At 44.3% G+C, this 14,915-nt stretch overlaps 1 long non-coding RNA gene across 1 annotated transcript; it reads right to left on the bottom strand.

Moving 5' to 3' along the window:
• Positions 1 to 231: 231 nt before the first annotated feature.
• On the bottom strand, positions 232 to 13,968 carry LOC146171043 (uncharacterized). The gene is made up of 4 exons (XR_014702879.1): positions 13,677 to 13,968; positions 12,169 to 12,284; positions 7,424 to 7,570; positions 232 to 298 (listed from the first exon to the last, which is right to left on the bottom strand). It is a non-coding gene; the product is annotated as an uncharacterized LOC146171043 (long non-coding RNA).
• Positions 13,969 to 14,915: the final 947 nt, after the last annotated feature.

Here is a 14,915-nt window from a genome sequence, read left to right as displayed (position 1 = left end):
TACATTGAGTATTGTGTCGCGGCATTGTTTTTCCGTCGTGCCTCCAGTATTTTCCGCGGCAGTGTACGTCCTAAATCTGTGGCATCTCTTCAATTAAAAAAATTTAGATTTTGCTTTCATTCACATATAATGCTAGAGCAGTGCACACGTGCCTGTACAAGGCATCATGCTTAATTGTGAAATAAAAGCATGCCTTTATGTACGGAGTATAAGTAAGAACTGGGACATATATGCAAGGCTACTTATCCACTTTATTATTGTCAGCTGGACCTGCCGCAGACCACGACCACCTTTGAACCTGCATGGAAGCAAGGAACACATAACATAAGAATCAATTTAAAACCCATAAAGAAGTATAACCTGCTTCCTGATTCTCAAAGCTAGTTAGCACTCATTTAGTCAGCATGCCGACAAAGCATAAAATTTTTCATTGACGTATGTTCCAAGGTCAAAGCTGCTAAATGCCTACATTGCTGAAAGAAAAGCAACAAGAAAAACAGGCAAGAGGAGAAAACATTGGAGTAATATTCCATTGAGTAAGTTGAGAATTAAGCCTCATACCGCAAGTGTACTGCTCATAAAAGGCCCCTTCGTCTACCATAGACAGCAAGGTACTCTGCAATGTTACAATTATGACACAACCAATTACTGGATAAAATTCAGAAAAATGTTTGATTCCACCATGTTTGTTTCAAAAAGGGCATTTAATTTTTCCCAATTCTCATGCAGTGTCAGCTACAGAATAACCAATTTTTTATTTTTACGAGGTGAAATAACTGGAGAGAAATTCTAAGTGCTTCCTTACAATAGACATTCCTAGTAATTCCGCCACGCCATCGAGTGGCCACGCAAAGCACCCTGGGAAAGCGAAGTGTTGTCACGCTCACGTCTCTCTGACTGTCATTTCTCAGGCTAAGTTTTCTCTGCTATCTTGGCATTCTTGCTGTGCTGCTGCTTCCCGCTGTTTTCTTTTTTATTGTGTCCACCATTCCTTTGCATCGTGTTGCCCAGTTCGATGTTGCATTCTAAATCCATGGATCATCAGTCAACACGAAGTCTGACGTTCGCCCACTGAGGCTCTCCATAGTGGCACACGAATACGCAGTAGGAAACCCTTCCCCCCTCTGTGCCGTGCATATCTGGAGCCCAGCACTGGAACACCTTGGAAGGGCGTAGATGGATACCATGGTCACGACGCGTTCGATGTGGCGGCGTGAACCCCACACGGCAACCTTGGCTTTACACGACATAGTGAAGCTTTTGCTTCAAAAGTCACGGAAAATTGCAGACTAGTAGCTAATTATCAAAGCAATCCGGTGCTTGCTGAATTTTGCAAGGAAGCACCACCAATGCACACGAGAAGACACATGACAGCGGAAAGCAGCGGCACAACACGCTAACATTTGTCAGCAGCCGACGCGAGAGGCGATTGCTTCTTCCATTGTGCTTTGCGCAGATCTGCCAGAGGATGGCGCGGCACTTAAAGGAGTATAGACACCATTTTTTGAAGCGTCAGAAGAAATACGATTGCTTTCCTGGTTATACAGAGATGCTCCCCAAGCAATCCCAACCTCGCACGTTTCCGCGAAGATATTTTAATTTGATTTTAAAAACAAGCCAGGCAAGTACTACGTTTTTCAAAACCCATTGGCATCGACATCTCTGTGACGAAAACGTGTACATAGCTAAACAACATGACGTCATCAAACAACTGTGACGTGGGGTCAGCAAAGCAAAGAGCGGTGACGACACATGGCCGGACTCGAACAGCGCCGCCGCCGCTTCCGGCCGTGCCCTGAGAAAGAACTCCGCTTCTGCTCGCTTTACTCGATGGCTTCTTCGTTGGTGCATGTTACAATTACCTCACCGGTGTATCTATGGAGACTGCCTACTAAACTCAGGCCCCAACAGTATGCCTGCACAAGTGCAGGGCTTACGGCAACGGTGCCTGTCGATGGCGTGCCGGGAACATACTGCGCCGCTCCCCGCCTACCCTAGACGTCGCTAGCCCTAGCTGGTTTCACATCGAAGCGCCAGCGAAAGGCGCTTCGGAACGAGCTAACGCTGTAAAAAACGTCGGAGTTTAGCGCCGCTTTACTGGCAAGCACATCTCGTAAAATTTCTTGCTTTGCGCGACGCCTTCAGCAGGGGAGCTAGCTGACATCAGGTGCGTCGCACCGGTTAGCAGCTGTCGTAAAAAAAAAGTTCGCTTGTATCACTAAATATTTCTAGCAGGACCTCCGTATTGGCCGAATAATCCTCGCAATTTAATCGTGACTGATAGTCCTTTGTACAAATAGCTATGTAAGCGAATGAACAGCGATCTGCGATAGCTAGATTACCGACAGCGGATGCTGAGGCAGCTATGACTTGGGAGCCGATCGCGGCGGCCATGGCTTTACGCATCGATTGCCTTGACTGCGCCAGATGGCGGCACATGCTTGGACGGCGGCACGCAGGCCTGCCGCGTCGGGACCAATCAGCGCGTGAGCAGGCGTGAGCACGGGAGCCATCGGGAGGGCTTACGGGTTACGGTGGCTGGTCGCATCATTACTAAAACATTTTTTTTAGAACAGCTTGGCTCACAGCGTTGGCCAACCGGACTGATAAAGCAGCATCTTCACGGTTCCTTTGTTCAACATTCCTACCAGTTGACATTTCCTGCGCGTCAACCCACCAAGCTTTCGTGGCTGCTGCTGATTCCTGCTTCGTCGCATGAGTCGCAGGCGAGCAGGTCGGGATTAAAGTGCCCGGCAATGTTAGTAACATCCACGCTATTGGGCAAAACAACGTCGCAGTACTAATTATGCTACGCTGAAGCGCTGCTCGACGACGATATTTTCGTGCACGTGCGACAGCAAGCAGACGAAAAACACGACCCGAATGCGTCATCAGATTTTGTGTTTACGCGATCACCAACCTTGCCAGTAGGGAGCGCTCGTGTGGCGTTCTCATATCTTTGACGTCATCGCGCGCTCGTGTCCGGAGAGATCGAAACCGAAACTGGCCCTGATAAATGCACTGATAACAAATAATTGATCTGTGCTGGGGCTTTTTGGGTCGCAGTCCCTCTGTTTTGGACCACTGTGGATCGATTAAAGCAAAAATACCGGAACAGAAAATGTACGTGTCTATACTCCTTTAAATTTGTGTAACTGTGTTATGACGGGCCATTTCTGACTAGTGCGATTAGCTTAGCAAGATGGAGCAATTTGTAAAATCATTATCCAACTCTCCCCATTGGATGGATGCTACATTTAAAAGTCACTGACTGCTGATGAGGCAAGTCTTGGCAAATTTGAAAAAATCCATGGTTAAGCTTTACTATACAGTTTTTGTTCATGGCAAAGATAATAAACCTGGCGTTGTTTTCTGTTACAAGTTGCCCTGCACTCATCATAGTTTATAAAAAACATGAGGCATGGTATCAACTAAAAAATAGAAATGAATGTGAACCATAAAACTGAAAAGGTTTATTTTTAAAACTTCGGGGACAGCGAAAATAAAAAAAGCTAGAGAATATGCATTTCAATTTTTTGTCTTCTACCGTGGTTTGACATTCTCAATCACGGGATCTTATCTTGCTCACAACACTCACAAAACTATGTTTTAATGTCTGCGAAACTGTAGCTGGTGTGCGATGGCAGCTCCGAAAGAGCTCAATTCAAAGTCGTGACTACAATCAGCCCATGCTCAAAAAGCCCAGAAATGAGCACAGTACAAAAAAAAATGTTGATTCAAAAGCAAGTATGCAGGCAAGTTACAGTAAAACCTCGTTACAAGAGACACTCAAGGGACCCGAAAAACATGTCTCTTGTAACCAAAAATTCTAAAAGCACCGTGTTTACTGCACATCAGCATATAAATGCATTCACACACATTAACAGGAAATTATTCAGGAAAGCTTGAAGAAGTTATTCATACTAGTATGTATTTTTGTGAGTGCAGAGTGTATTCCTTTCCAAATTCTGGAGGTAAAGCATTTCACTTTGCAAGCCTTCTTTTTGCTTTAATACCTTTGAGGCACTCTTACATGCTCGTCTCCCTCAGATGATTCACAAAAATCTCTCTTATAACAGTGTCTCTTGTAACGAGATTTAACTGTATTAGCAAAGAACACTTGAGCGAGCACATCTTAGGCCTGTGATTATGCTTTCTAGGGACTGGCAATGACAGATATTAGATTATACATTTCATGCGCAGTGCAGACATTGTAGCATTTCAATGTTCTAGCATCTGTAAATGTTAATTTTGGCAGTCTTGGGCTCCAATGCGATGTTATGGAATTCAAAATCTAAGGTTGCTGCATGTTTCCTGACCTGCCGCGACCCCCCCCAAAAAAAACAAAATTACCTCCTCCACCTCAAAATATATTTTCACAAACACAGAAGCCATATTTGATGGCACCTCTGTCTGACGATGGGAAAGTGAGTCTATCAACGAGACAGCACAAAAACAACCCTGCTAACATGAATGGCCCAACTACAAAAAAACCTCCAAGAGCCGCACAAAAAAAAAACCAACTAGATATATCTATTAGAAGCATGCAGCACTTAAAACTCAGCGTAGAAGCATTGCTCCAAAATCACAAGCCGGCCCTTTTCGCAGTGCGACGCAATAGAAGTGCTGCCTCGTTACAAATGGCCACATTGCTTTAGAGGGATGCTTCACTGCACGGACCGTTGCCTGTACAGTGAAGCATCCTCAAACCACTACGGTTCAGAATACTCGAAGCGCGGAAAAGCACGTCGATGCAAGAGAAAAATAACGGGTAAGCATTACGATGGCATGACGTCATCTCAAAATAAAATAAAAGGCCAGTGATGCATGCTGCAGTATATGAAACATCGCAACTGGTCATATCACAACAGAAAGCTTTCCCTGCATATGGCCAACTTTTGCGTCTAGTCGGGGCATTTTGGCGCAATGTGGCGCACATTTAACGAATTTCGCACTTATGGCGCAGCAACATGCAGCTGTATCAATAAGGCGCAGTTGGCGCAGCTGTTACACCCCTGCTGTTGTGCCTCCACTGACTAAAAGTTATGAGTGCCCTTCGGGCACCACTAGATCAGAAATTGGCACAGAAGCCCAAGAAAATTGGTCGAGTATATTGCGATGCTGGCAATATGCATACAACAGCAGAGGCGAATGCAGATTCCAGAGAGAAAACAAGTGTGGCTACCGTATTGCTAGGAGGTTTAGCAGATACGAAGGAGCCGGCCCCAGAGGAGAAAGACGAGCATGTGAGTCCACAAGATGGCTCAGAAAACGGCGAGGCCAGTAGCGATAAGATACCAATGTCAAGACCCACTATGTGTTTAGCAGAGGCAGAGCCTGCGGTGCTGTTCCCAACCATAGCTACCACCGCAAAGTTACATGTCGCTTTAGCAGAGGCAGACATTGTCGATGTCAGAAACACACAGGTGTCATTGCTATCCATCGCAGGGGATTAGAAAGATGAGAGAAATATGCCAGATGATGGCCAGGCCGGCCAGCGGACACAAAAAAATCCTGCCAGTTGAATGTTGCAGTACCAGAGCAGGTGAGCCCTGAAGAAGGCCCCAAGATCATTCGGAATGAGCGCCTCCAGCAATGAAAGTGAGATCTGCATTTCGACCACAGCAGGTGCCACGTTAACCAAAGGAGACGTTGAGCAGCCAATGCAAGCGCCAGGAAGAACAAACAGAGTGCAAGAAGCTTGCGGAAATGTTAGTGGTACGCCAGCTATTTCCTTGCTGCAGGAGTTACCACCGATAAGTGGTGACACACTTATCGCCTGGCGGCCATAAAACCTGTGAGCGGGGTCGGGTTTTTGTGGCGCTACTTAACATAAAGTTAAAGTACTGTGTTTTCCTTTTAGATATGGAAAAGGATGCACTCATAAAGCGAAATCCGGAGTGTGGGCACAGTGCCCGAGAGTCGCTGGCTGGAGCTAATCTGTGATATTGCACTCACGCTGGCTTGCCCTGCGTGGTGGCTTCCACAGACGATGGCGAACTTGTGGGGGAACAGCGTGTCGCATGCAGTAAGCGGGGGGTACCAGAGGGGCGGTGAAGCTGTTTGTGCATCTGTGCTGCACCCCACACACCAATGGCTTGCCTGTCGCTCGTGGGTTACTATCATCTTCAGACGAGCGGCACTGTCGAGGGAGCACATTGTTTTGCTTGCCCTACGAAGGGATATTCGCAGTTAATGAAGGGTATGCCTTCTGAGGCATATTTTAAATTACGGTTCTTAACTTGTTGGGAAACTGCAGGCAGCATTTGCTTCTGCAGAGCCGAATTCAGTGTGCATGCTGCAACGCGCTGTGAAGAAACACGAATGTTTTCAATTCTCCCCCGAGCGCTCTGATGGCCAGAAGCCTGCTCGTAGGAGTTGGCAGCTCTTAATTTTGTTCTGCAATGTATTCAGTTGTCTGTCAAAGCCTGGCAATAAAAATAAAACCAAGCGACAAAGGGTGAACATAGACCTCACACCAAACAAGCAAACCGAGGTATTCATACCATTTCTCTATGCCTGCCTCATGTTCTACGTAAACTCGTCACCAGCAGTGACTGTTGCCAGATGCAGAAGTGTTTTCTGCCATTTTTCACAGCCACATTTTTTATCCCGCCCGCAAAACAAGTTCCAATATACTGTTAACATTGAGGTTGCTGGCAAAAGTTTAGAAGACTCGACATGAAAAACTGAGCATTACACACTTCAGCACGCAGTTTTCAGGCAAAAAGTTCACCTTAATCTCGCTCCCATATGTACTTGCACTGCTTCGAGTGGAGGACATATTCTCAAAGAGACCTTGTCGAAGGAAACGCCGAGGGGCGTTCATGAATCTGAATTGGCCCTGGGAAGGAGGAGCAGCTGTTTTCTCCACTCAGTGGAGTGGAGGTGGAGTGTTGAATCAAGGCGCGTTTTTGAATGCAGGTATTAGTAATGTCAACTGATGCAATATTACTTCATAAGGATCACTGCATTTTGCCTGTTTACTGTAGCAGTGCCATGCAAATGACAGCAATGGGCAACACGTCATGTGGGCAGAAGCCATAAATACATTCAGTACTTCCCTATCACACTGAACTGCTGAGTAAGCATTCTGATAACCTGTTCCCACTGCCTCTCCTTATCAAGACATCCACCAAGCCACGTCTGATGTTTTTACCGGAGCTGAGATACAGGCATGTGAAAGTACTGCTGTGATCGTTTTGGTGTGACTGGCCTAGTGTTCCTTAGCTGATGTCTGGACACAACTGGCCTCGTTAACACGTCATTTTGCTGAAAATGCTCATAGACTCGGCAATAAAAAATGCAGCACTTTAAATACAAGGACAGCAGACTGGAAAGTGTGAACAGTCACATTTTTGAGAATGTTGGTTTAAAAATGATTGTTACAGTTCGAAATGTTAGGAAGCAACAAAACACTCACCTCTTCCTTTGGCTTTGAGCAATGCCTGCTGCTTTCAACCACTCCAGAGCCCTGAGCAGGTGCTTCTCTAGATGTTCGAAGCTGAATTCCTCTTTCATCCTTGGCCACCTCTGCTACACGAAATCCCCCGGGGATAGCCGAGAATTGCTGAAAAATAGTAATACCAATGACTATAAAATAGTATGAAGACCTGAACAAGGGTAAATGAGGTACACCTCAGTTCGCAGATGAGCCAACGTTTTGACAAGTGGACTTGTCTTCATCTGGGCAAAGTGATCATCGCTGGCAGGGGTTTAAATATGCTTTTGCTTCCGAAGAAGAAAAGCTGGGGAGGGGAAAGTGGGTGCAAAGAAAGTAGGTGTGAAGGAGTGGGGAGGAGAGGATGGGTGAGAAGAAAGTGGGTCATGAAGTGAAAGCAAAAAAGAAAAAAAAAATCTTCAGTATGTATTTATCAGTTTGGAACCAAGGATTCTGTGGCCCGCAAAAGTAAAAGCAGCAGTACAAGGAAAAACTACAATACCGGGTAGGTGATTAGTCACCACTTAAACTGGTTTGGTACAGATATGCCTTACAAAGGGACAGACTATGCAAACGGCCCTGATAAGGCATATATCTAGGGGGACAATTCTTAAAAGGTAGGGGGAGTACAAAGTCACAGGATAATAACCACACAGTGAACCACAACCGACCAAAAAAAGAAATTTAAGTATGTATCTCAACCTGGAACCAGATTCTGTGGCCTGCAAAAGAAGTAAAAGTGGCAGTACCAGGAAAAACCACTGTACAGGATAGATGATCAGTCACCAGAAATATTCCTGCTGGTTCCAATGTTCTAAATTTATGAATTAGATATGCATTGGAACCAGCAGAAATAAATATATCTAAGGGAACGTTAGAATCCCTTAGGTATATTCCCTCTGCATCATAACTATTCGGGAAAACAATCCCACATAGTGTGAATTGTGCAGTTTATTCACACCACATGTACACTCTAATCCCTTCCATAATAGCATAACCTTACATATTCCTCTAAACACATTTTCTCCTTGTCACTTGTTGCTTGAATTTCTCCTCAAACTTTTTTTATGAATAATATTTTTTTTTCATGTCAGTTGTGGTTCTCCCCCCCCCCCACCTTTGTAGAAAGGTTTAGGAATTGTCCCCCTTAGACATATGCCTTATCAGGGCCCTTTGCAAAGCCTGTCCCTTTGTAAGGTGTATCTGCACCAAACCCGCCTAAGTGGTGACTAATCATCTGCCCGATACTGTGGTTTTTCCTGGTACTGCCGCTTTCACAGGCCACAGGATCTCTGGTTCCAGGTTGAGATACATACTTAAAATATTTTTTTTTCTTTCACTTCATAACCCCCTTTCTTCTCACCCTTCCTCTCCTCCCCACTTTTTCACACCTACTTTCTTCGCACCCACTTTCCCCTCCCCAGCTTTTCTTCTTCGGAAGCAAAAGCATATTTAAACCCCTGCCAGTGATGATCGCTTTGCCCAGACGAAGACAAGTCCACTTGTCGAAACGTTGGCTCATCTGTGAACTAAGGCGTACCCATTTACCCTTGTTCAGTTCTTCTTCAACCGTGCAAACCCTCTTTTTCCTCTCATTCTACCTATAAAATAGTAAAGCTGTCAAATTCATGCACTACAAATAAAGCTCTGCTTTGCTCTTTTTAAGGCTCAGTCATCATCAGTGAATTGCTTTTAGCACTTCTGTAAAAGAATACGAGATCCAAGTTGTTTCCTGCTTTGCATCCCATAATGCAATGACATCACAGAAACAATGCACACAGCTTTACTGCTTTAGATGTTCGCTCTGAAGAGCAACATGCAAGCACAACTTCCTCTAATTTGAAACATTCAGCAGTACTTAAGAAATAGCTTCATGCAAACTATGACGACTTGTGAAAAACTGCTAGTTATTCGTCTGAAGCATTCAAGGGTGCCAAAAAGCACAGCACATATGGAAGAAATTGTAAAAGAGTGTGAATAACAAATTACTCTTTTTGCAAAAAAGTATGCATTATATGCTTTTTGCCACCACATGTGCAAAGAACGCATCAATGCATCAACTGTGGCATAACAGTGAACTTTTAAAATGTTGTGCTGAGCCTTTCACCATGGCAAATAAGTACTGCGGACACACAGGTTACCTTTCTTGCTAATATAGAAGGCTTCAATAAGTTTCTGCGATTCTGTATTTCTGCTCATACCAGTAGTACACATCACCACAGCATGCCTTATGGGACCTCACAGGACAAGATCCAATGTGATGTGGTAAATTAGAGACCATTTTCTTTTGCTCAATATTTCACTGAAGTTCCCAGACTCCCTCATTTGCACAGTGCGTAGTTTGTCCTGCACAGGAATGGCTGCTTGAGAGTGAAACTCGTACACTACCATTTCTGCATGTTTCATGAATGACCGTCTATTGTTGGTACCAAAACCTCTTTCGTCTTTTCCGATGTGACAGCAAAGACCACAGCTTCATTGGAGATAAAGAGGGAAGTGGACTGTCATGCATGCTCACAGCAATGTTCAAATTGTGGGACAGCTTAGGTAGATATTGCATAACTGCCAGTCTCGCCTTTTCTCAAGGATCCTGCTACGCAATGCTGGTGAGGGAAGCTGACGCAAGTATGCTGATAGCAATATTTGAACAGCAAGTATAAGCAAAGTACTGAGTGCTCAATGAATCAGGTATGCTGCTGTTTTGTTCCACATTAAAAAAGGGGCTCCTTCTAATTGATTTTCAAATAGATAAAATTTAGTGAAAGGAATGAGTGACTGATTTATTTTTTTGTGAATCTGTGATCAGTAAGTCATGTGTCCCCAAGCTCCATTCTAGTTTTCAAATTCAATTGGCTAGGCTGACTTCAGCTGGGGCCCATTGTTTGCTTTTGAAAGGGGTTACAAAAGACACCCAGAAGTGACAGGCTGTAGAAGTTGGTGCAGATGAGCCTAGAGAAAAGGTGAGACCAGTAGTGACATACCCGCACATGCTATCCCACAATGGAAACAAGGTAGTGAGCAGGCATGACATCTAGTCTTTTTAGCCCCTCCAAAGCTTGGTTGTCTTTCCTCTGGCTTCATAAAAGGACAACTAAAAGAAAGAGGCTCTGGTAAAAAGCTTCGATGTCCATTCAAGAGATGCGTTGACTGGTCAGTATATGAGTTGCCCTCTCGTCAGCTCATTCTTATATAGTAAACACTGGGTGTCATGTCACTGAGCAAATCAAGGGACATGAACAGATTGTTGAGCAACAAAAAGTGTAGTACAAACTGCCAAACCATTTCTGATGACTTCATGCTCTTTAATAGCATCAAGATAAATAGTCTGTCAGCAAAAGGTATCAAGCTACCTAAAGACGAGCTGGAAACAGTATTGTGTGACTGGGTTGCAATGAAGAGCTGAAATGATTTTCTTTTCGAGGACATGTTCTATTCCATACAATATTGTGCATATGCCAAGCACAGTTTAAAAGCAGACAACATGAAAAAGCCCAGTCACAGCTTGCGAGTTGTAAAGGTATTGCGACAATGTGGGCTTAAAAGGAACAGCTGCTGGCCATTGCATGCTGCTCGATTCCTTGGAGCTGCTAAGAAATAAGCAGCGCCTCGGATGTATTGAATGCTTGTTTCACATCTAGGTTCTCATTACCTAACAGCAAGATCAACTGCCCTTTTAGAAGATAAAGCGTAACAAAAGGAAGCACATAAAAGTAATGATGGGATATACATTTGATATACAAACATGCTGCCCTATCACGTTTTACTGTAATACTGGCAACTCTTGAACATGACGATTTACAGCGCCCAACCGAGGCGCATTTGGCTGCACCGATGGCATCTAGTGGAAACAAGTGGTTTCGAATAGCCTGCAGCTGAGAATGTGCTGACATACTGATGGGAGTGCCTTCACGTCTGTGCCTAGTCTGGATACAGCTTTTACCACTTGTGACTGTTCACAAAGGTGCTGCAGAAACACAAAACAATGTGTAGCTAGAGCATTCAGGCATGCATGTGCTGTATTATATATTTGTGTGCAGCAACATTAATACACCGCATTCACTTTTGCTAACACTCGTCAAATGTATTATTATTCGTAGTGCAGAGATCGTTTCCTTTTTGTACAGAACAACTCCCCAATATGGTTTAGCTTGATATTTAGATAACTGTCACCTACTGTGTCATAAACGTGATGACATTAATGGACAAGATAAAACAGTTCAGCGAAGCTCTATCAGTGTGGGGATGCATGATAAATGCACACTATCATAAAAGAAGAATTATTGGCAGATGACATCCATGCAGCCCAAAGTACACTATCTGAGTACTCTAGATTGCCATGCTGATGACTGCACAATCAAGTTGCTCCCTGGTTCCAAATCATAGCCTTTTTGCAGTGTGAGACCTAAATGCTCAGCAAATCCCCCGACGCTGGCCATTTTGTGCACTCAGACTAAAAGCAAATACTTTTTGAAAGCCCACATGTCATGACGTTATTCATGATTTGTATGTTTTAGAATACTTTCATCCGAACTGCTGTCCAGCAAACTGGCAGAACATATTAAAATACTCATTAAGCAGCACAAGAAGGGTTCTCTTTCAATCAGTGCATCCGTTCTGCAAAATTTTAAAACATTTCACATTGATTTTGTGATGTCAACTGTCACGTATTGCTACTGTGAATTAAGCACGGCTGCTTGAATGTGCAAAAAAAAAATCTCCGTACTTACGTCTTTTCAAAACTGCCATGAACTGGTAATTGCATGGGAAGCCGCCTCACAGCAGGGCTGTGAGACCTGCCGGTGCTGCTGCTGGCGAGGGCTCCTGGTTTGCCTGCATAATGTGACTTCGCGACAAAAAAAAAAAGGATTAGAAGTAGAGCTCTTTGACTATGTTCGGAAACTTCCTTTGAGCCTTCCTGCATACGGCTGACAAACAATGAAGGGCTTTTCACGTTGATTTTGTAATGTCAACAATGAAAACACGGGGGCCAGTTGGTTGATCATACTGTGGAATACTGCGCTACTTGATAGACCGAGGACACATTCATTCGTGTGTTGTCCATCACCTGTCCCCCATCTAGCAAGTAGCGCTGTATTCCCCAGTTTGTGATGTCAACGGTCCCTTATTGCTACTGTGAAATAAGCACGGCTGCTTCATTCTGTAAAAAAAAAAAAGATCTGAGTACATATGTCTTTTAAAACCCGCTATGAACTGGTAATTGCATGGAAAGTGGCCTCGCAGTAGGGCCATGAGACTCCTGCTTGGCCTGCATAATGTGACTTTGCAAAAAAAAAAAATTGAAGTGAAGCTCTTTGTATGCTGGTTCGGAAACTTCCTTTGAGCCTTTCTGCAATTGGCTGACAAACAATGAAGGGCTTTTCACATTGATTTTGTAATGTCAACAATGAAAACACGGGGGCCAGTTGGTTGATCATACTGTGGAATACTGCGCTACTTGGTAGACCGGGGACACGTTCATTCGTGTGTTGTCCTTCACCTGTCCCCCATCTAGCAAGTAGCGCTGTATTCCCCAGTTTGTGATGTCAACGGTCCCTTATTGCTACTGTGAAATAAGCACGGCTGCTTCATTGTGTTAAAAAAAAATCTGAGTACATATGTCTTTTCAAACCCGCTATGAACTGGCAAGTGCATGGAAAGCGGCCTCGCAGTAGGCCATGAGACTCCTGCTTGGCCTGCATAATGTCGCGAAAAAAAAAAAATAGAAGTAAAGCTCTTTGTATGACTATGTTTGGAAACTTCCCTTGAGCATTTCTGCATTTCGCTGACAAACATTGAAGGGCTTCCAAATCACAAGAAAACGCAAGAAAACGCGACAAATTTTGAAATGCAAACAGTAGTTCCTCACGTTTCACGAGTCCTACACTACAATCGATGTTTCCGGCATTACCTTGAAACGCACATATTACTTGCGCAAGAGAAAACTAAGCTCCGTTTCCTTTCATTCAGATGTTCATTATTTTAGGCTGAACACTGACTTCGGCATTTATATCGAACTGCTAGTAGAAGCACTTTATTAAAAGGAACTGCAAATAGCGATACAAATGTTCTACGAACACTGGGTTGTGCAAGGTGCACCGAAGAATATAACAAGGACAATCGCTGCGCTACGCAGTTAAATCTAAATGAGGTATCCAGCCACAGATGCTCGCGTACACAACAGTGCATCGCAAGCGTTGCAGCACAGGCAGAACAACTAATATAATGAATGCTTTACCTGCAAATGCCATGACTTGCCTCAAGTGCTTCTTTTCCGGTGCGGTTCGAACCCGGCAGACGCTTGCAGCGTTGAACGTGAACGCATTGCCAGGTGCGTGGGGGCTTCAGCGCTTCTCAAGCGTTTGACGTTTCCGCTATATCAACCAACAACTCCAACCGTATAGAACACTGCACGCTGGACGCACAAAGCAAAGCGCAGCAATCATCGACGAACGCAAACACCGGCTTTAGCGAAGTATTTCAACTTCAAAAACGAACAACTGACATTACGACGCCGCCATGCCGCTGATACTACGCGTCACGCACGGAGGGTAATAGCAAAGTAAGTGCAGCAGACTACGTTTCAGCGGCTCCACTCCGCCACTGACGAACAGGGGGCGCTAAAGTCACCTAGCAGAATTCGTCAGCAAATGCAGTTTTAACTGCCAATTTTCAGCGTGCCAGACCATGAAAGTGCAAAAAACTATTTCCGATTTTGTATCCAGCGCGTGACAAGCATTTTAGGTACAGAATTGTTACAAAGTAGACTTTACACAAAAGTAAGCTGCGCGCATCTAGTGGCGCTTCAGTCGAAAGTAGATGAACGCGGCAGTTTCACTAGTCGTATTAGGCCACTGCAACATTGTGTCTTGACGAAGTTAATGAAATGATGCGATATCCTTGCAAAGGGTAGTATTGTTTTCCATTAAACAAAAATTAAAATATTGTTAGCTATGACATAAAGCGCAGTGTTCTGGGTCAAATTGTTTGACTAAATTACATAAAAGCTATTTAGCTGCAATAACGAAACTGAAACCTTGGCTCCAACTGCCAAACATCTAAGGTGGTGCGAAGGTTGCAGTGCAGTTATCTAGCTGTATTCTGTAGTTTCTACTGCTAAGACCGTTAAAAGGACTTTGTTATTTTCTTTCTTTCGGCCTTGTTCAGCATTGCGAGTGTCGTTGCTCGAGATTTGTGCTTTTTGATACTTCCGCGTACCGCTACAACGATGTGCAGCCTTCGTTATGAAGAAAATTATGTCGCAGAGGGGTCATTGCCGCTCGAAATCTTCCGTGCATGTGCTATCTGAGTCGAAACAACCCATAAATCAGCGCCTCGAGAGCCCCGCCGAGGCCCAGTGCCCCTAGGCGTTGCACAATAATACTGCATGGTACGCTGCCTTGGGCTCCACTGGTTATTGGGAAAAATAGGCCCTGGCAAAAATGAGAAAAAGATAAATCATAAAGTATCAAAAAAA

The sequence above is a fragment of the Amblyomma maculatum genome, unplaced genomic scaffold (genome assembly GCF_055883805.1).
Source record: "Amblyomma maculatum isolate TAMU_Amacu unplaced genomic scaffold, ASM5588380v1 scaffold_23, whole genome shotgun sequence".
NCBI classification, from domain to species: domain Eukaryota; kingdom Metazoa; phylum Arthropoda; class Arachnida; order Ixodida; family Ixodidae; genus Amblyomma; species Amblyomma maculatum.
The sequence above is the reverse complement of the archived record's forward strand: the minus strand, read 5'-3'. Positions and strand labels throughout refer to the sequence as shown.